Source organism: Jaculus jaculus, chromosome 3 (genome assembly GCF_020740685.1).
Source record: "Jaculus jaculus isolate mJacJac1 chromosome 3, mJacJac1.mat.Y.cur, whole genome shotgun sequence".
Taxonomy (NCBI): domain Eukaryota; kingdom Metazoa; phylum Chordata; class Mammalia; order Rodentia; family Dipodidae; genus Jaculus; species Jaculus jaculus.
Window position 1 is genome coordinate 126,800,384 of NC_059104.1, and position 16,500 is coordinate 126,816,883.

Below are 16,500 nucleotides of genomic sequence, written 5' to 3' on the forward strand. Positions count from 1 at the left end.
AGCCAGTCTAGCAGACCCACTTTTGAAAGCCACTTAGACATCTATAGATGCCTGTACCCAACTGAGGGGCTGTATGAACAGGGAGGTGTGTAGTAGTGTGTTCAGCAGTAAGTGATTTTCCCTAGATAGTGTTTTTATTTTTATTTTTTTAATCAGCAAGGCATGCTAACCAGTCTGTGATCAATACTGGCTACCACAATGGCTAAGGGCCACCTTCATGTTTAACTAGAAGTCTAGGAATAGCAGTGGATGTCTCTAATCCCACGTGATGTATGATACCTTGACTTGCAAATCCCTTCCTTTTGAAGAAAGAAATGTGAGGTATGTTATTCCTTTCTGAAATGTCAAGAGTTCATTGTGAAATCCTCTTTGAGTTAGTGGAGCTGACAGGCTCCCTGAGACCCTGAGACTCCCAGGCCTGAGCACTTCCCTGGTGGGAGGGAGAAGGAACACTTCACACAAAGAACTGCTCACACATCTAGCTCTAGTGGCCTCTGGGAATGGATCATTGCTCCTCAGGGATTATTGTACCAGAGTAGCCCAAGAAACATGTGAGTGTGAGATTCCTGGGAATTTAAGCTGATCCTGTGGCCTGGTGTCTTGTGATCCTTTGCAGACTATCTTAGTAAAGCTTATGTTTTTTCATTAACATAAGCTAATCCATCACTTATGGTTTTTGTTTCTTTGTTTAGATAAACACTTTACAGCAAGGATCCCTGCCTAGGTGTGTCTCTCCTCATTAGATCCTATCCTGTAGGTGGAATCAAGAACAGGGCAGTAAGAAGAATGTAAATTTGGGGAGAGAAGGCAGAAGTCAGGGGTGCCATTGCTGGCTGGTTCACTCTGGGATCACTAGCTCTTGCAAGGCACTTAGGCACTTTAGACTTTGGCCAGCGGATCCAGTGAGCCCTGCTCTCCCTCTAGGATGCAACATGATAACATTTACACCTGCCGCTCTGGCATCAGGGCAGGGACCTGAGACTGAAGGTCAGAAGAAATGGAGGCCAGGGACTCCTCTCCAGGAAGTCACCAGGGCCGCTTCATGATGGCCAGATGCTTGTAGAGTCCTGGCCATTTCTGCCTGCAGCGGTGACCCCCATGTGCTGGGGTTAACACAAAGTTTTGAGTGTCTCCTCAAGAATGTCAAGAATGGGATTTTCTTCATGGGCTCCTTCCTTACCAAGGAACTAACTAAGTCGATTGTAAACATTGGGCAGCTATTCAAACATTCACCAGTGACTCCAATGTCTGTTATGTTTGCACTACTGATGTTTATAACTCTCCTTCTGGCAGATCTGCCTGTACAACAAGGCTGCCCTCTGGTGCACACTATCCTGTAAGGGTCCTGGCAGCCTGGAACGTTTTCCCACTTAGGTAGCCTCTGTATTCAGGAGCTAGGGCTCCCTTGCTACCTTCTGGCCTCTGACAGTCCCTAATAATGTTGGAGAAGGACCTCAGACTCAGTGATGAGGCAGGATGAACTTTCATTTGGAGTTAGACTGGTGTTTTGGTGGCCAAAGACTCACTAGTGAGCTTTGTCCATAGCAATGGGGTCTACATGCATGGTTGTCATGAGCCTTGGAGGTGGCCACTAACTCCATACGGACATGAACTCAGCAATCTTGGGTACTCCTGTAGGTGGAATTGTGGTGTTATGGTGTCCCTGTGCTGTGGGTACCCCCTGACCACACCCTGTCATGGTGTAGTGTGCTTTGGTATAAAGTTGGTGCCTTACAAATACCTTACAGCAGCCAGGCTCCAGGAATGAGCAGCTCCCACCAGAAGACGATGAAGCAACTCTGACAAGCAGATCTTTTGGCATTCTGCTATTTCACCGTGTCATCAAATGCTCTACTCCTGAGCTATACCCCTTCTGTTTCACTGTGGACAGAGACCAGAACCTCTGAGTTCCTGCCCTTCCCTGTGTAGAGTTGCTACCCAGGAGGTATGTCCGTGGGTGGTGTCCCAGGTCATTTCTGTGTTCAGAGATGATGTCCACAGGCACAATTTCCTAGGGACCACTCATCCTCAAAGAGGTAGTAAGTCCTTGGCTCCCTGAGCGATTTTTAGGACTGGTCAACCCTTTACAGAGCTGCAAGGAGCCACTGGGGACAGCTGAACTTTGCTGTGGGCATTTGTGGGTCACTATGTACTTTGGGTCTGTGCATGGTGTCTGCTGCATCTCTGTGCCTCTATCTATATACATACCTGGGTATGCATATACTTCATAGGCTAGTGTGTGTGCATGCAGGGGTCTGTGCAGTGTGTGTGTACGTATGCCTCTGTGTACATCATGTGCTTATATATGGGCTATGGTGTATGTGTATAATGTGGGTGCTTCTGTGTGTGTTCTGTATGAGCCTGGTTACGTATGTGTAGCGTGAGAGGGCGTTCGACAAGAGTGACCTTGGCTGGAGCCCTGGGTTGGAGGAGAACAAGATAAGAGAGTTTATAAGTACTAGTGGAGGGCTCTTAAAAGTGAAGAACAGGGCTGGAGGGATGGCTTAGTAGTTAAGGCGTTTGCCTGCAAAACCAAAGGACCCAGGTTCGATTCCCACGTTAGCCAAATGCACAAGGGGGCATATGCATCTGGAGTTCGTTTGCAGTAGCTGGAAGCCCTGGCACACCCATTCTCTCTCTCTCTCTCTCTCTCTCTCTCCCCCCCCTCTTTCTCTGTCAAATAAATAAAAATAAAATATTTCTTAAAAGTGAAGAACACTTTATATTTTCCTAATTCTTATTTGCAGGGAAAAGATGTTACAAGTCTTTGACCACATCTATGAAGTGGAGCTTGAACTTGGTACTGCAGGTGGCTGGCATTTATTACAGCCTGTCTTCTGCAGCTCCCTAGGGTTCTCTCAGCCCTCCAGCCCTCATGCTGCCCGTCCTTCCTCAAGAGGGGGCTCTGCTATGCTGACTGCCCGCTGTGTGGGTGTGGCCAGAGGGGGTGGGGAGCCCTAGCTGCCCAACCTTCCAGAGCTGCAAGCTGCTGCTGAAAAATTTTATCCCTAAGACTGTGGTCCATTCACAGCTTGGAGCTAGACTTCAAAGTTGGAGAGAGATCAACAAGTCCTCAGGTAAATTGCAAGTGCTTTGTTAAGTGGGGAAGGGGAGGTGTTTAAGCCTGTCTATTCTGGGAGCCGGCAGGGCAACACGCCTTACTGGGTCTTGCTTTTTGAAACAAGGATATTTCCTTTATAGAAAAATGTGCCCATAGTGAGAAGGAGGAGCTGGTGTGAGCACTTCATCCTTGTTTCCACACTTAGAATTTCTCATTTAAAAAAAAATTTTGATTGTTTGTTTATTTATTTGAAAGTGACAGAGAAAGAGGGAGAGAGAGAGAGAGAGAGAGAGAGAGAGAGACAGAGAGAATGGGTGCACCAGGGCCTCCAGCCACTGCAAACAAACTCCAGACGTGTACACCCCCTTATGCATCTGGCTGACGTGGGTTCTGGGGAATCAAGCCTCGAACCGGGGTCCTTAGGCTTCAACAGGCAAGAGCTTAACCTCTAAGCCATCTCTCCAGCCTAGAATTTCTCATTTTAACAGTGAGCTTTGCAGCTGCAGCTCCCCCGGAGGCTGTCTCCCAGGACAAACTGGTCATGAGAAAAGGAATTAGGAAGTATAGACAGTAAGTGTTCTCCTTGAATTCCAGCGAGACAGAAGCCTGGTGTTCAGGCATTCCTTTGGAATGGAATGCAATGGAGAGAAACATTAAATCACTCAAAGGCGAGTCTTTCCTTCTAGTCATGCACACAGTGAAATAAATGTGCTTTCATGCAGCTAGCTCGTTTCCAGGACACAGCTGTGAAGCACAGGGGGCTGAGCATGTGTACGTCCTGGGTTGATAGACCCAGGCCAGGACCAGAGTCCTGGCCACCTCTCTCTCACTTGTAAGAGCTTGGCAGGTGTCTTTCGCCTGAAGGGAGAAGCACTGATGGGCCAATGTGACAGTTAGCTCTCCAGTGCCTAGATTTGGGCCGTCATGGACAGCAGCTGTTTACCCAAGCCTCCCTACAAAGGTCATTCTCTGAGGTTTGCTTCTTGGGCACCTGAGCTGGACAGGCAGCATGGCCTGACAGGGCCAGGTATGTGAGAGTTTGACTCTACCTAGTGATACCAAGCCTCATATGGAAGCTGATAAAGATTCGATCTGAAACTATAGGTGAAAGCTGTGGGTGGGGTGAAGGAATACAAACTGGGTTTATAAACACTTGAGTGCGTTGTTCCCATCAGGTGTAAAGTAGGGGTAACTGAGGAGTGTAAGGTCCTGAAGTTTTATTATACTGGTGGAAAGAAAGTGGCAGTACTGTTCTTGTTTTTTTGAGAGAGTTATCACCCTTCAGTTATCTGAGGTTCAAGGGTATGAGCAATTATTGGGAAGATAGAACCCTTGCTAGCCACTGGAGACCAACAGTGTTCTCACTGGGAAATCCCTGGCACATGTATGCTCAGATGTTCATTTGGGAAAGATGGCTCTGAGCTGAGCGGTGGGTTCAAGAAAGCCATTGCCGGCTCCTGCCTACCAAAAGGTGGCTGCCTGACCAGAGCAGAGGCCACTTTGAAAGTGATGGATCTGCAGGGTAAAGGGAAGTAATGGGGGGATCTCAGTTGGTTATGGGTGTATTCTGGATGGATAGTAGTTCCTGGTGAAGAGCCATGGGAAGATTTAGAATTCTGAGGGCATTTGAGCATGTTTGAGTCCACAGAGACAAGATGGGAGATGGACCTGTTCATCAGTAAAAATAAGGCCTCTTGGAAAAAGGAAGAAAGGACTTTTAGCTGGGGGAGGAGGGAGGTGGGTCTGCAATGAGACAAGGGATCCCAGAAATGTGGAGGGAGATGGCGAGGCTGGAGGCCTAGAAGGAGACAGCTGGAGGAGGGAGCCTGGTGCTCCTGCACTATACTGGACACAGGAGAATCCAGACTCCAGCTAGATGGTTGGCTGGTTTTATTGGAGGTTTTATTATGAACTCTGTCAGTGTTTCCAATTGTCTAACAGTTCCTGTGCCTTGTGAGGTACCTGCTACCCTCACCAAGATGGCTTACTTCAGTCTGTGTTCTATGTACAGGGCACAAATGTGACTCAAAGAGCTCCCTCTGGGTGTACTGAGGCAGTAACTGGGCAAGGAGACAGGTGTAACGGAGACCTGCAAGGTGCAGTGGGACTTGCAGCTGGTCTCAGCCCTCTCTCTGCAGCCCACTGAGGGAGTGCTGGCTTCTGCAGGGCAGTGCGGAGCCCAGACTCAGCTCCTGCTTGAGTCTCTCTGTGACATAGTTTCCACGCTGATCTGCAGGACACATACGGAAAGCCAACAGCACCCCATGTAGCACCAGGCAAACCTGCTTGAAGCCTGGCTGGCAGAGGGTCATTTCCTGCATGTGGGGTCTTGGGTCAGGGGCCAGTTGGAGAGAGGGGCTTAAGCACTGGCTCTGTGTTTGCACCCACTCTCTCTTCTTACCCAGAGGTGTGCTCTGTCCTGGAGGCTGGTGGATGCCTGGGAGCAAAGACCCTCACTCCAAGACCTCTTGAGGCACAGAGGAAAGGTCAATTCCCCTGTGGACCCGGGCTCTCCTCCTAGGCTTATGTATTATTTTAAAGAGGCTCTTTAAAACAGTGTGTAAATGATTAAAAACCATGCTGTTTGGTTGAATGATCTAAAACCTTTTAACCAAATTCACATGCTACAAAATCTATTTGAAGGAATAAACTGCCAGACTGGTGCTGTGTCCTGGACTGCTCAATTCTTCTCTTGGTGGGACAGACTGGCCTCCTCAGAGCTTTTGGCTCCAGGGATTCCTCTTCCCACTTTCCTGTTCTTCTTGAACTAGAAAGAGTGCATCAAACTCAGCTGTCTTGTCTGGGGAGCATTCCATGCCCTGTGGACAGTCAGTGTCCATGGAGACAAAGACACAGACAACCCTGGAGGCTCAGCATAGAGGGGAATAGTTAGTAACCAGGGTGTTTCCTTAGGATTCTAGACCCTTCTTACAGAAGGAGTGGATTGTCTGTAGAGAGATTTCTTTTTAACCACAAGGTTTTCACAGCATCCTTATTCTTTTTCCACTATTGTATCAAATGATTAAAGAACTTGAAAAAAAGTGTTCCAAACACTTAAAATGAAGCCATTTTTACATGGGGTGCTGCTACTGTAAGAGTAACACTGTGGTTTTGTGTTCAGGGATTGGGTCATGTATATGTTGTGTAGGCATAGGATAGGAAGGCACCAATACCCCCAGGAGCATGAGCCACTTGGCTTAGCAATGTTGAGAACAAATGCCGTGCCCAAACTCAAAGAAGGGACCTGAGACATGGAGTATGACACAAAGGAGGCATTTAACGATGGTCTTGCAAGAGCCAGTGCCCTGCTGGTGACCAGGCACATACCATACAGTTATAAGAACCATTCATTCCTTAAAGTACAGATCCCTGGGCTGGAGAAATGGCTTAGTGGTTAAGCACTTGCCTGTGAAGCCAAAGGACCCCGGTTCGAGGCTCGATTCCCCAGGACCCATGTTAGCCAGATGCATAAGGGGGCACATGCGTCTGGAGTTCGTTTGCAGTGGCTGGAGGCCCTGGTGCGCCCATTCTCTCTCTTTCTCTATCTGCCTCTTTCTCTCTCTGTCTGTTGCTTTCAAATAAATAAATAAAAATGAGCAAAAAAAAAAAAAAATGAGTGCAGGTCCCTCCTCCAGATCCTCATTGGCTGAGTACTACAGGGTCACAATTTTCCCAGGGCATTGTCTAAGTTTCCAGATTTTCCTATAGGGTATCCTTTTTCTGCCTTACACATTTACATCTACATTTTTTTCCCTTTTTTATATTCTATTTGTTTTCCAAGGACAGAGAGAGAGAGAGAGAGAGAAAATATGCCTTCTGGGGCTTTCAGCCACTGCAAACTAACTCCAGATGTATGTGCCACTTTGTGCATCTGACTTTTATATGAGCACTGGGGAATCAAACACAGGTCATTAGGCTTTGCAGGCAAGGACTTAATCACTGAGCCATTTCTTCAGCCCCCATGTCTATAATTTTTTTAACAAAGACTTTTTTTTGCTAGTTCCCCCCCCCATATTCCATTTGTTTAAGGCCATTCCAGATGCATGAACTTTGTCACATCCACAGGCTGTTTTAGGAAAGCTTGAATGTTAATTTTCTACTTTGAGCTTTAGGTTTGGGTGGGGGTAGCTAGGAGACCCCAATAAGCAGGTTTGGCAGGGGGTCAATGCCCCTGCTTATCAATAACAGGGCCTAAACCTACTTAAGGCACTTTATCTTGAAAACAGACCATCATGTTTTATTCCTTACAGCAAGAATGTGATGAGTGTGGTTTTGCTGGGTGGCAGTACCAAGGGCAAGTAGGTGGCTTGTGCTTCTGCTTCTTGTCCCTTCTGCTTTCTCCAGTCCCTTTGCACCAAGGCTCTGATCCATGGAATCCAACAACCACAGCACTCCTAGACACCCTAGCCAACTCTCCTGCAGCCATCAGACTGCCCAGACCCTGCGCAGGCCTGCTTGAGTATCTGGGAGTACAGCTCTCACCCAGCCAGAGAAGCCAGTGATAGCTGGGCACCAGATGGAGAAAAGGGCCCAGAAGTAGACTCAGTTTCCTTAGCAGTGACAGGTGTCAGGTCGTGAACAGTGCCCTACCTTGTGTGCTGGGCCTTTATTGTGGCCACCTTCCTTCCCAGTACTCTTTTCCCAAAAAGTCCTTCTACTATGCCCTGGGCATGTTCAAGAGAGATGATGGAGCAGGGTTGATGAGGAGGGTATGGGGACAGATGACAGAGAAGAAAGGGCTCAGGAAAGCCGAGGGTGACAAAAGAAATGGCAGGAGCGTCCCAAGGCAACAGGGCCCTTTTCTGGACCTGGCGGGAGGTGAGAGCGCTGCTACGAGGCGGGTGGGGGAGACACAGAGCTGAGGGAAGGGCGGGCAGCAGCCACAGTGGATGATTTAGGGTCAGCTGCCAAGGCCAGAGGAGTCCATTGGGTTTGAACCATCTATCACTTGTTTTTTGTTGTTGTTGTTATTGTTGTTGTTTTGTTTTTAAGAAAAGCCACAGCATCTATTTGTTTTTCTTAAAATGCGAGGGGCAGTTTGGTAATTTTGGTGTGAAGTTTGCTCAGCAGGAGCTATCTGCCCAGCTGAGGCTTGGGGAGATGGTGTGGGTCCGGCTGCACCTTTTACTCTGGCCCTGCTGGGTGAACAACGCCCCATAGCACCTCTGCCGATGACTGTGGCCAGCAAGGGGGAGCTAGCGCTGTGCAGAGCCCATGTCCTCCCATGTGTGGACCTCTGGGGAGCGCCTAGCAGGTCAGGCACATGCTGTTCAATGGAGGCCAGCTGAGCTGAGACTGTGTGTCCAAGATCAGCCATGGAGGTGGTGGGAGCCCCTCTGTGAGGATGGGCTGGTGCTAGAGTCTTGGGGTGCCTCTGGAGGACAGGCTAAGGATTGGGATCCCTAGAGATTAGGGTAGGCCTGGGATATTCCACTCACTCATGTGAAAGGTAATGGCCAGGTGGGAACAGGTGACTTTATAATGTGTTGGGAAGAACTAGATGAAGACTGCATGAGTTGAGGGAGCTCAGGGTGAGCAGCGGCCACCTTGTCTCCCAGAAGGGAGAATGCCACAGAAAGGGGTGAGCAAGAGCAGAGGGCACAGGCACACACGGTGCTGAGCTGGGGTGGAGGGGCCATCATGGGAGATAGAGCTCAGAGCAGGCTTGGCTAGGAGTTAGCCATCTCTGGAGAGTGGCCAGGCTCCTAGAGAGCCTGCTGGTCACTAGGCAAAGTCAGGAAGGTCAGGGGGAAGCAGTTCAGAAGAAGGGGAAGAACTGTAGCCCTACAAGTGTTCCAGGGCCACGCCCAGCAGTTGCAGGTGGCTGCTGGGAGGTCAAGTGAAGCTGAACCTGGAAGAACATTAGCCATCAAGCTAGATGCATGCAGGCTGTGGTGGCTGGAATGTGACTATTTGCCCACTATAGTTTCGGGAATTTTTGATTAAGGTCAAGTTTCCAGCTGCCTGCTGGAGGAGGTGTCCCTGGGGTGGATCTTATAGTCCAGCCCTGTTAGCTGTGTTCAGAGCAGTTTGAGCTCTGGCTGTTGGGTTTACTGGCTGTTTGGTGATCTCTCTCTGCTTTGAATCTAAGGACTGAGCCTGCTTCTTCAGCAATAGATGGTGTTTCCCTGGATTCTGCAAGCCTGAAATAAACCCTTTCCTCCCATAAGCTGCTTCTGGTCTGGTGTTTGTTCTAGCAACGTGCAAATAACTACAACAGAAGCCTGGTAGAAATTGGTTCAAGGGAGAATGGGAAGAGGAAAACCTGTTGGCCTTGAGAAACTTGGCTCAAAGGAGGGGAAAGAATCTAAACAGTGGCTGTGTGACTCTGAAGACTAGGATCAAACCTTTTACTCTGAAGTGATTGTAGGTATCCACACAAGTGTAAGAATGTTGTCATTTCAAGAATGCTTTACACACAGAACCATTGATTTTCACTCCCAATTTCTACTCTGTGCTCTTGTCAATGTTGCTGAATCAATGCTTTGTTTCTTTTCATTGCTGAGGATTGTTCATGGCATGGTCACTGCTTACTCACTCACCCGCCGAGAGGCGTTTGGGTTCATTCTAGTTTTGGATGCAGCTTCTGTATGCATTGAGATTGATATCCAGGAGTATAATTGTTTGGTATAAACTCAAGTTCCAAGAAAAAGGCCATTCCTATGTTGAAGATTCTAATTAGCTGATTGATTAGAAGTTCATGACTAGAGACTTGAATGCTGCTGACCCAGAGCCAAATTACCTTGTTCCATCTTTTAGTCCCCTTAGTAGCTATTTAGTGTCCACATTTTGTATCTGACATAACATTCTCTTATTCTCTCAACTATCAGGGAGAATCTTTATAACATATTAATATAATAGACCACTAGTTTCTATCAAACCAAAAGCTAAAAATGTCATCAGATAGCATCAGAAACTGATGGCACAGATTTTTCTGCTTTCCTCTAACTTACCTACCTTATGTTCTCACCAATATGTTTACTTAATTTACCACTCTCTCTCTCTTTTCTCTCCCTCTCCCTCTCTCTCTCTCTGTCAGGATCTTTTATTTCTGCAAACAAACACCAGACACTTGTATTACTTTTTGTGTCTGGCTTACATAGGTGGTTTGGGAATTGAACCTAGGCTGGCAAGCACCTTTAACTGTTGAGCTATTCATGCCAACGTGTTTGGTAAGTGTCTTGTATGATGGTTAATCTCTGGTTATCAATCTGACAGGATTTAGAATCACAACAGAAACAAATTTCTTGGCATATCTGTTAGGGTTTTCTAGATTAGATTGGGTGAGGTGGGAGAACCCATCCTGAGTGTGGTGGAACTATCCTGTGGGCTGGGTGCTTGGACTGTATGGAGAGGAGAGAGCTGGCTGGACAAGCAGCACTCAGTGCCCTGCTCCATTTGCTCCCTGCTGATGCGATGCTCAGATGCCGGCGGTGTGCTTCTGCCATGCTTTCCCCACCATGATAAACTTCCCATTGGAACAATAAGTTGAATTAAGCCCTTTCCCTTCCATGAACAGCTTCTGGTTGATATGGTAGATTGAATTGATTGGTGTTCTTTTTTTTGGGGGGGGTGGAGCATGTGTGTATGTAGAGTATATGTGTAGTGATGTGTGGTGTTGTGTGTATGTGTGTAGATGTGCATGATCTATACATACATGTGTGGAGGCCAGAGAATGTTGGGTGTCTCCACTTATGAACATATTTTCTTGAGTCAGAGTCTCTCTCTCAACCCAGAAATGCTATTTGTTTTCTTTTTTTTTTTCTTTGTTGCTGTTATATTGGCTTACCAATGAGCATAAGCCCCAATGATTCCTTAGGCTCTGTCTGCTACAAAACTAGAGTTACAATGTGAGTGGACATGCCCAGATGTTTACATGGGTGCTGGAGAATTGAACTTGATCAGTCTCAGGCCCTGTTAGGCCCTCATTCTTTAAAAAAAATTTTTTTTGTTTATTTTATTTATTTGAGAGTGACAGACAGAGAGAGGAAGAGGCAGGGAGAGAGAGAGAGAGAGAGAGAGAGAGAGAGAGAGAGGGAGAGAATGGGTGTGCCAGGGCCTCCAGCCACTGCAAACGAACTCCAGATGCATGCGCCCCCTTGTGCATCTGGCTAACGTGGGTTCTGGGGACTTGCCTTGAACCGGGGTCCTTAGGCTTCACAGGCATGTGCTTAACCGCTAAGCCATCTCTCCAGCCCAGGCCCTTATTCTTGTACAATAAGCTCTTAATGTCTCCCTAGCTACTGATTCATGTTTTTTTGTTTTGTTTTGTTTTCAAGGTAGGGTCTCTCATTAGCCCAGGATGACCTGGAATTTACTGTGTAGTCACAGGGTGGCCTCAAACTCACAGCAATCCTCCTGTCTCCCAAGTGCTGTGATTAAAGGCATGTCCCACCACACCTGACTTGGTTTTTTAATAGCTATATGTTTGACATCCCATATAATTTACCCACTTAAAGTATACTGTTCAATGTATGGATACTCACTTGGAAGACCATCACCACAATCAAATTTAGGACATTTGACCTAAAATTTGACCCAAAAGGAAACCTAATATGTGTGAGCACTTCTCATTTCTCTCCAACCACCTGTCCTATGCAGCAACTCATCTCCTTTTTGCCCCTGTAGGTTTGCCTATTCTGAAGATTACATGGAATTAGGTAATAAAAGATCTTTGTGTCTGACTTATTTCACTGACCATAATGTTTACAAAGTCATCCATCTAGTAGCATGCGTAAATACATCATTTTTTCTTATTGTTGACTATTCTGTTGCATGAATATGTTATATTATATTGACTTAAAGGACAAATTCCCATTACTATTCACAGTTTGGGAAGCTGGAAAGTCAAAGTTCGAAGCATGTTTATGGATTTGTGTCTGGTGAGGACCCTTTCTGGTCCACACATGGAGTCTTCTGTCAGTGTCCTGAAAGCTCTCAGGACACTGATTCTTTCATGACAACTTTCACAACTCACTGACCCCTTTCACAGCAACCTCATTAGATCCTCTCAAAGACCATACTCTAATACCATCACAGAGAGGTAGGATTTCAATATATGAATTTGGGGTGGGAGGAGTCATATGGTCTATGACCATCCCATTACTGTGTCCTGGAAGAGTTGGGGTGTTTAAGAAGAGGAGATGAGAATGGTCTTGATTTGTTGAGTAGAAGAGGATACCCTTCTAAACTCTCATCAGGATTAATTACATAAGTGGGGTTATTTGATCAAAAATCAGGGAAAATGCCTTTAATAAGGCTACACTATGGCCTTTTCCTTTTATCTATGATTTTTCTCTCTTGACTTGTTGTGGTGCTTTATTCTTATTTAGCTTTTTTTTTCTTGGTACAGGATCTCACTCTATAGCCTGGTCTCAGACTCGTGATAATCCTCCTACCTCAGCCTCCTAAGAGCTAAAATTATAGGTGTGAACCACCATGGCTAGCTAGTTATGATGTTTAAAAAAGTTATTTAATTTTTATTATTCTTAGTAAAGAAATTAAAATTTTAAATTGTTAGAATAAACTTTATATAATGCATGTTTGTTTTAGGTACAGAGAAGCATATTTTCACATGTGGAATCAGTGAAGTCTCACAGTTTGTGCTTTACCATATACATGTGCATATGTAGTTTGTTCTTACCATAGAGTGGAGGCACTGTATGCCTCAAGTTCAAATGATTCATTTCACTTCTTTTTTCAAGGAAAGGTCTTGCTCTAGCCCTGCTGACCTGGAGTTCACTATGTAATCTCAGGCTAGCAATCCTCCTACCCCTGCCTTCTCAGCTCATTTCACTTTTTGATTTGAGTATATTCTACCAGAACTGTCTTTGGCATACTGATTTGTAAGTTGTTTTAAGCATACGTGGCTAGCCAAAGTAGGATACAATGGATGTTTAGATTTCCTTGGTTATTTAGGTTTCTTTCAATGCCAGTTATCTTTTTTTTTTTTTTTTGCATGTGTATATCTGTGTGGTTTTGATCCATGTATATATGCATGCTTGTATGTATGTATGTGCACGTGGAAGGCAGGTGATGATGGCTGTCTTTCTTTATGGTTCTCTACTTTATTTATTTAGACAGTGTCTCTCATTGGGCCCAAAACTCCCCAATTTGGTTAAACAAGGTAGGCAGCAAACCCCATGATCTTCTGTCTCTGCCTTCCCAATTCTAGGATTACAAGTACATTCCACCATGCCTAGCACTTTATGTGGATATTGCAGATGTGAACTCAGATCTTCACGTTTGCATAGCAAGCACTTTACCCCCTAAGGCATCCCCCAGCCTCCAGTATCTTTCTGTATTTGAAATAAGTCTAGGCAGTGTGGCCTCTCAGCTATCAATGTCCTGGTTGTGTTCATCATCTTTCTATCACTATAGCAAATATCTGAAGTAATCACATTGTAAAGGGAAAAAGGTTTCTTTTGGCTCATAGTTTTATTGGCTTCTGCTCATGATGAGTTATGTTCATTGCTTTTGTTTGTGGTGGCTCGTCATTGTGGGAAAACATGGCAAAGCAAAACTCTCACCTTATGGCCAGAAAGTAAAAGGGTGAGAATGGAGGGCCCGAGTTTACATTGCTCCCTTCAAGGGCATGCTCCCAAAGACCTAAAGACCTTTTAGTAGCCCTTACTTTTGAAAGGTTATAACACTTCTTAATAACACCATGGGTTGGTGTGGTGATTTGATTCAGGTGTCCCTCATAAACTTAATGTGTTTTGAATGCTAGGTCACCAGCTGATGGTAATTTGGGAATTAACACCTTCTGGAGGCAGTGTATTGTTGGGGGCAGGCTTATGGGCATTATAGGCAGTTTCCCCTTGCCAGTGTTTGTCACAAGCTCCTGCTGCTATTGTCCACCTGTTGTTGGCCAGGAGGTGATGTCCACCTCTGTTCATGCCATCATTTCCTCTTGTTATCATGGAGCTTCCCCTCAAGTCTGTAAGCCAAAATTAACCCTTTCCTCCCACAAGCTACTCTTGGTCGGGTGTTTTCTGCCAGCAATGCAAAGCTTACTGCAACAGTTGGAGACCAAGCCTGTGGTTTATGGTCCTTTGGTGAACATTCTAGATTCAAATAGTAACATTAGCTTGCTTTGTTGTAGATATTACATGCTTATCTTGCACTTGCTTTGAGTCTTGCTGAACCCCCACTCAGCTTGAATCGATGAATTCTGTTTCTAAGGGCACTGTGTGTGCTGCATATGAATCAGAAGTGGTGAATGTATGTGCTACAATAATTTTAGCCATAGCACACACCTTTGCTTCACAACATTATAAGATTACTGAACTAAGGCACACAGGGACCCTTGGCTTCCCAGAACATTGACAATAAAGCTAACATCTGACAACAAAACTAAAGCTCATTGATCAATTTATGGGATGAAAAATGGGAAAAAAAATAATGTGGCAAATGGTTTAAAATATAACCCTCAACATGGTAGGACACCATACATTAAACAATGTTTTTCATTTTTATAATAGCTATTTTCTTTTTAAAATTTTATCTATTTATTTATTTGAGAGAGAGAGGGGGGCAGATGGAGAGAGAGAATGGGCAAACAACTCCAAAGGCATGTGCAACCTTGTGCATCTGGCTTTATGTAGGTACTGGGGAATATAACCTGGGTCTTTAGACTTTGCGGGCAACTTCCTTAACTGCTAAGCCATCTTACCAGCCCTAATAGCTATTATATTCTTAGTGCAATGATGTTAATTTACTATACATAAAAATTGTGAAAAGAATAGCATAGACAAAAAGGAAATAGCTCTAGTTGTCAGTACTACCACTTTCCAGATGTAGCTGAGTTTTGAAGCATGTTTCTTTTTGCTCTGTTATTCTATGCTGTGATGGTTAATCTTATCTTATCAACTTGGTGGGATTTAGAATCACCATGGAAACACATTTCTGAGTATACCTGTGAAAGATTACTTTACTTGAAGTGTGATGACCCACCTTAACTGTGGGTAACAGCATTCCATCAATTGAAATAAAAGGAAAATGTGAGCTGAGCATGAGCATGTGTCCCTCTCTGCTCTGTCACTGTGGACTGAAGGTGACCAGCTGCCTTGAGCTACTGCTGCCATCCCTTCCCTGCCATGGTAGACAGTGACCTCAAAATTCAAGCTGAAAGAAATCATTTCTCTCTTAAATTGATTTTTGCCAGCTATTTTGTCTAAGCAGTGATAAAGATAACTAACACAAAATATTGATACTGAGAAGTGAGGCCATTGCTATAATAAACCTGACCATATATTTCATAGCCCTTTGAAACTTGGAACTCTGGGCTATGAAAGTCCTTTAATTCTATAAGTGCAGCTTAATTGGCCATTTTAGTAGGAGCCTGGAAGACAAGAATGTTTAAGAGAACCATGGACAATGGAAACCTAGCCCTGAGGTTTCATAGGGGAATAAAGTCTGTATCAAGAACTGGGCCAGAGGCAGTTCATCTTACATGTTGTTAAAGAGCCTGGCTGCATTCTGTCCATGTTCTGACAACTTGAATGATGCTGAAATCAAAAATAATGGACTAATTTGTTTGGTGAAGGAAATCTCAAAATAGGGTAGCATTCAGGTTGGTTATGAGAAAGCATCTGTGATCTTTAAAGAGATCAATATCATTTTGGGGAAATCTCCTTCATTGCACTGGAACAATAGGAAAGGTATCGTGAGGGCAAAACCCCACCTATAAGAGGCTTCATCTTGTGAAGAACCAAATTTACTTGAAGGAAGAAAGCCTAATTTGAAGGGATTCTCTACTCAAACACAACCACCTAGGGAAGTATTTTACAAAGGTCATTCTGGAATGCATATAAGCTCAGCTGGTACAAGGGGGCAAGCTACATCACAAGCTGGCAGCAGAACTTGGCAGCATTGTCTATGTAGTACTATTTTTAGATGCATAAAATATGTAAAATTAAAGAGATCATGGGATCTTGCTCCACAGTTCCAGAGAACCACAGAAGTTAAGGATGTGTGGCAGGATAGGAGTCCCTGCAAAGATTCCTGAGAGGTACTACATGAAGCTATGAAGATGAACTGTTGGTAATGCCAGAACCATAAAACATTGGCTTTGAGTTCAGAGTGGAGCTGCCCAAGAGAAAAGCTATGTGCGATACAGGAAGTAGAGATTGAGGGGTGGGGATACTCAAGCCTTTTGGAGCCTGAATGATCCCATCACAAGCTCCAGGTGCGAGAACTGGAAATGCAAGATTTGGAGTTTGTCAGGCTGGATTCTGGTCTTTTCTGGTCTTATATTTCCTTGTACTACCTCAATTGCTCCTTTCTGGAATGGTTTATTCTGTACTAGTATACATAGGAAGTATGTAACTTGGTGTTTTTTTTTTTTAACGTTTAACTGAACAAATGTTTATTAAAGCACCTATCTTGTGCCTGGCACTGTGCTAAGCACCGTCACTGCATGCCACTCCCAAAGCACA

General features: G+C 45.1%; 1 protein-coding gene across 2 annotated transcripts in view; it reads left to right on the forward strand.

Moving 5' to 3' along the window:
- The first annotated feature begins 2,960 nt into the window (after window positions 1–2,960).
- Window positions 2,961–16,500, forward strand: part of Oca2 (OCA2 melanosomal transmembrane protein) — a 263,060-nt gene continuing 249,520 nt past the window's right edge. For both annotated transcript variants that reach the window (XM_004661944.2, XM_045146469.1), the window contains exon 1: window positions 2,961–3,077. The gene's annotated coding sequence lies outside the window, so the exon portion shown is untranslated. The remainder of the gene's footprint in view (window positions 3,078–16,500) is intronic.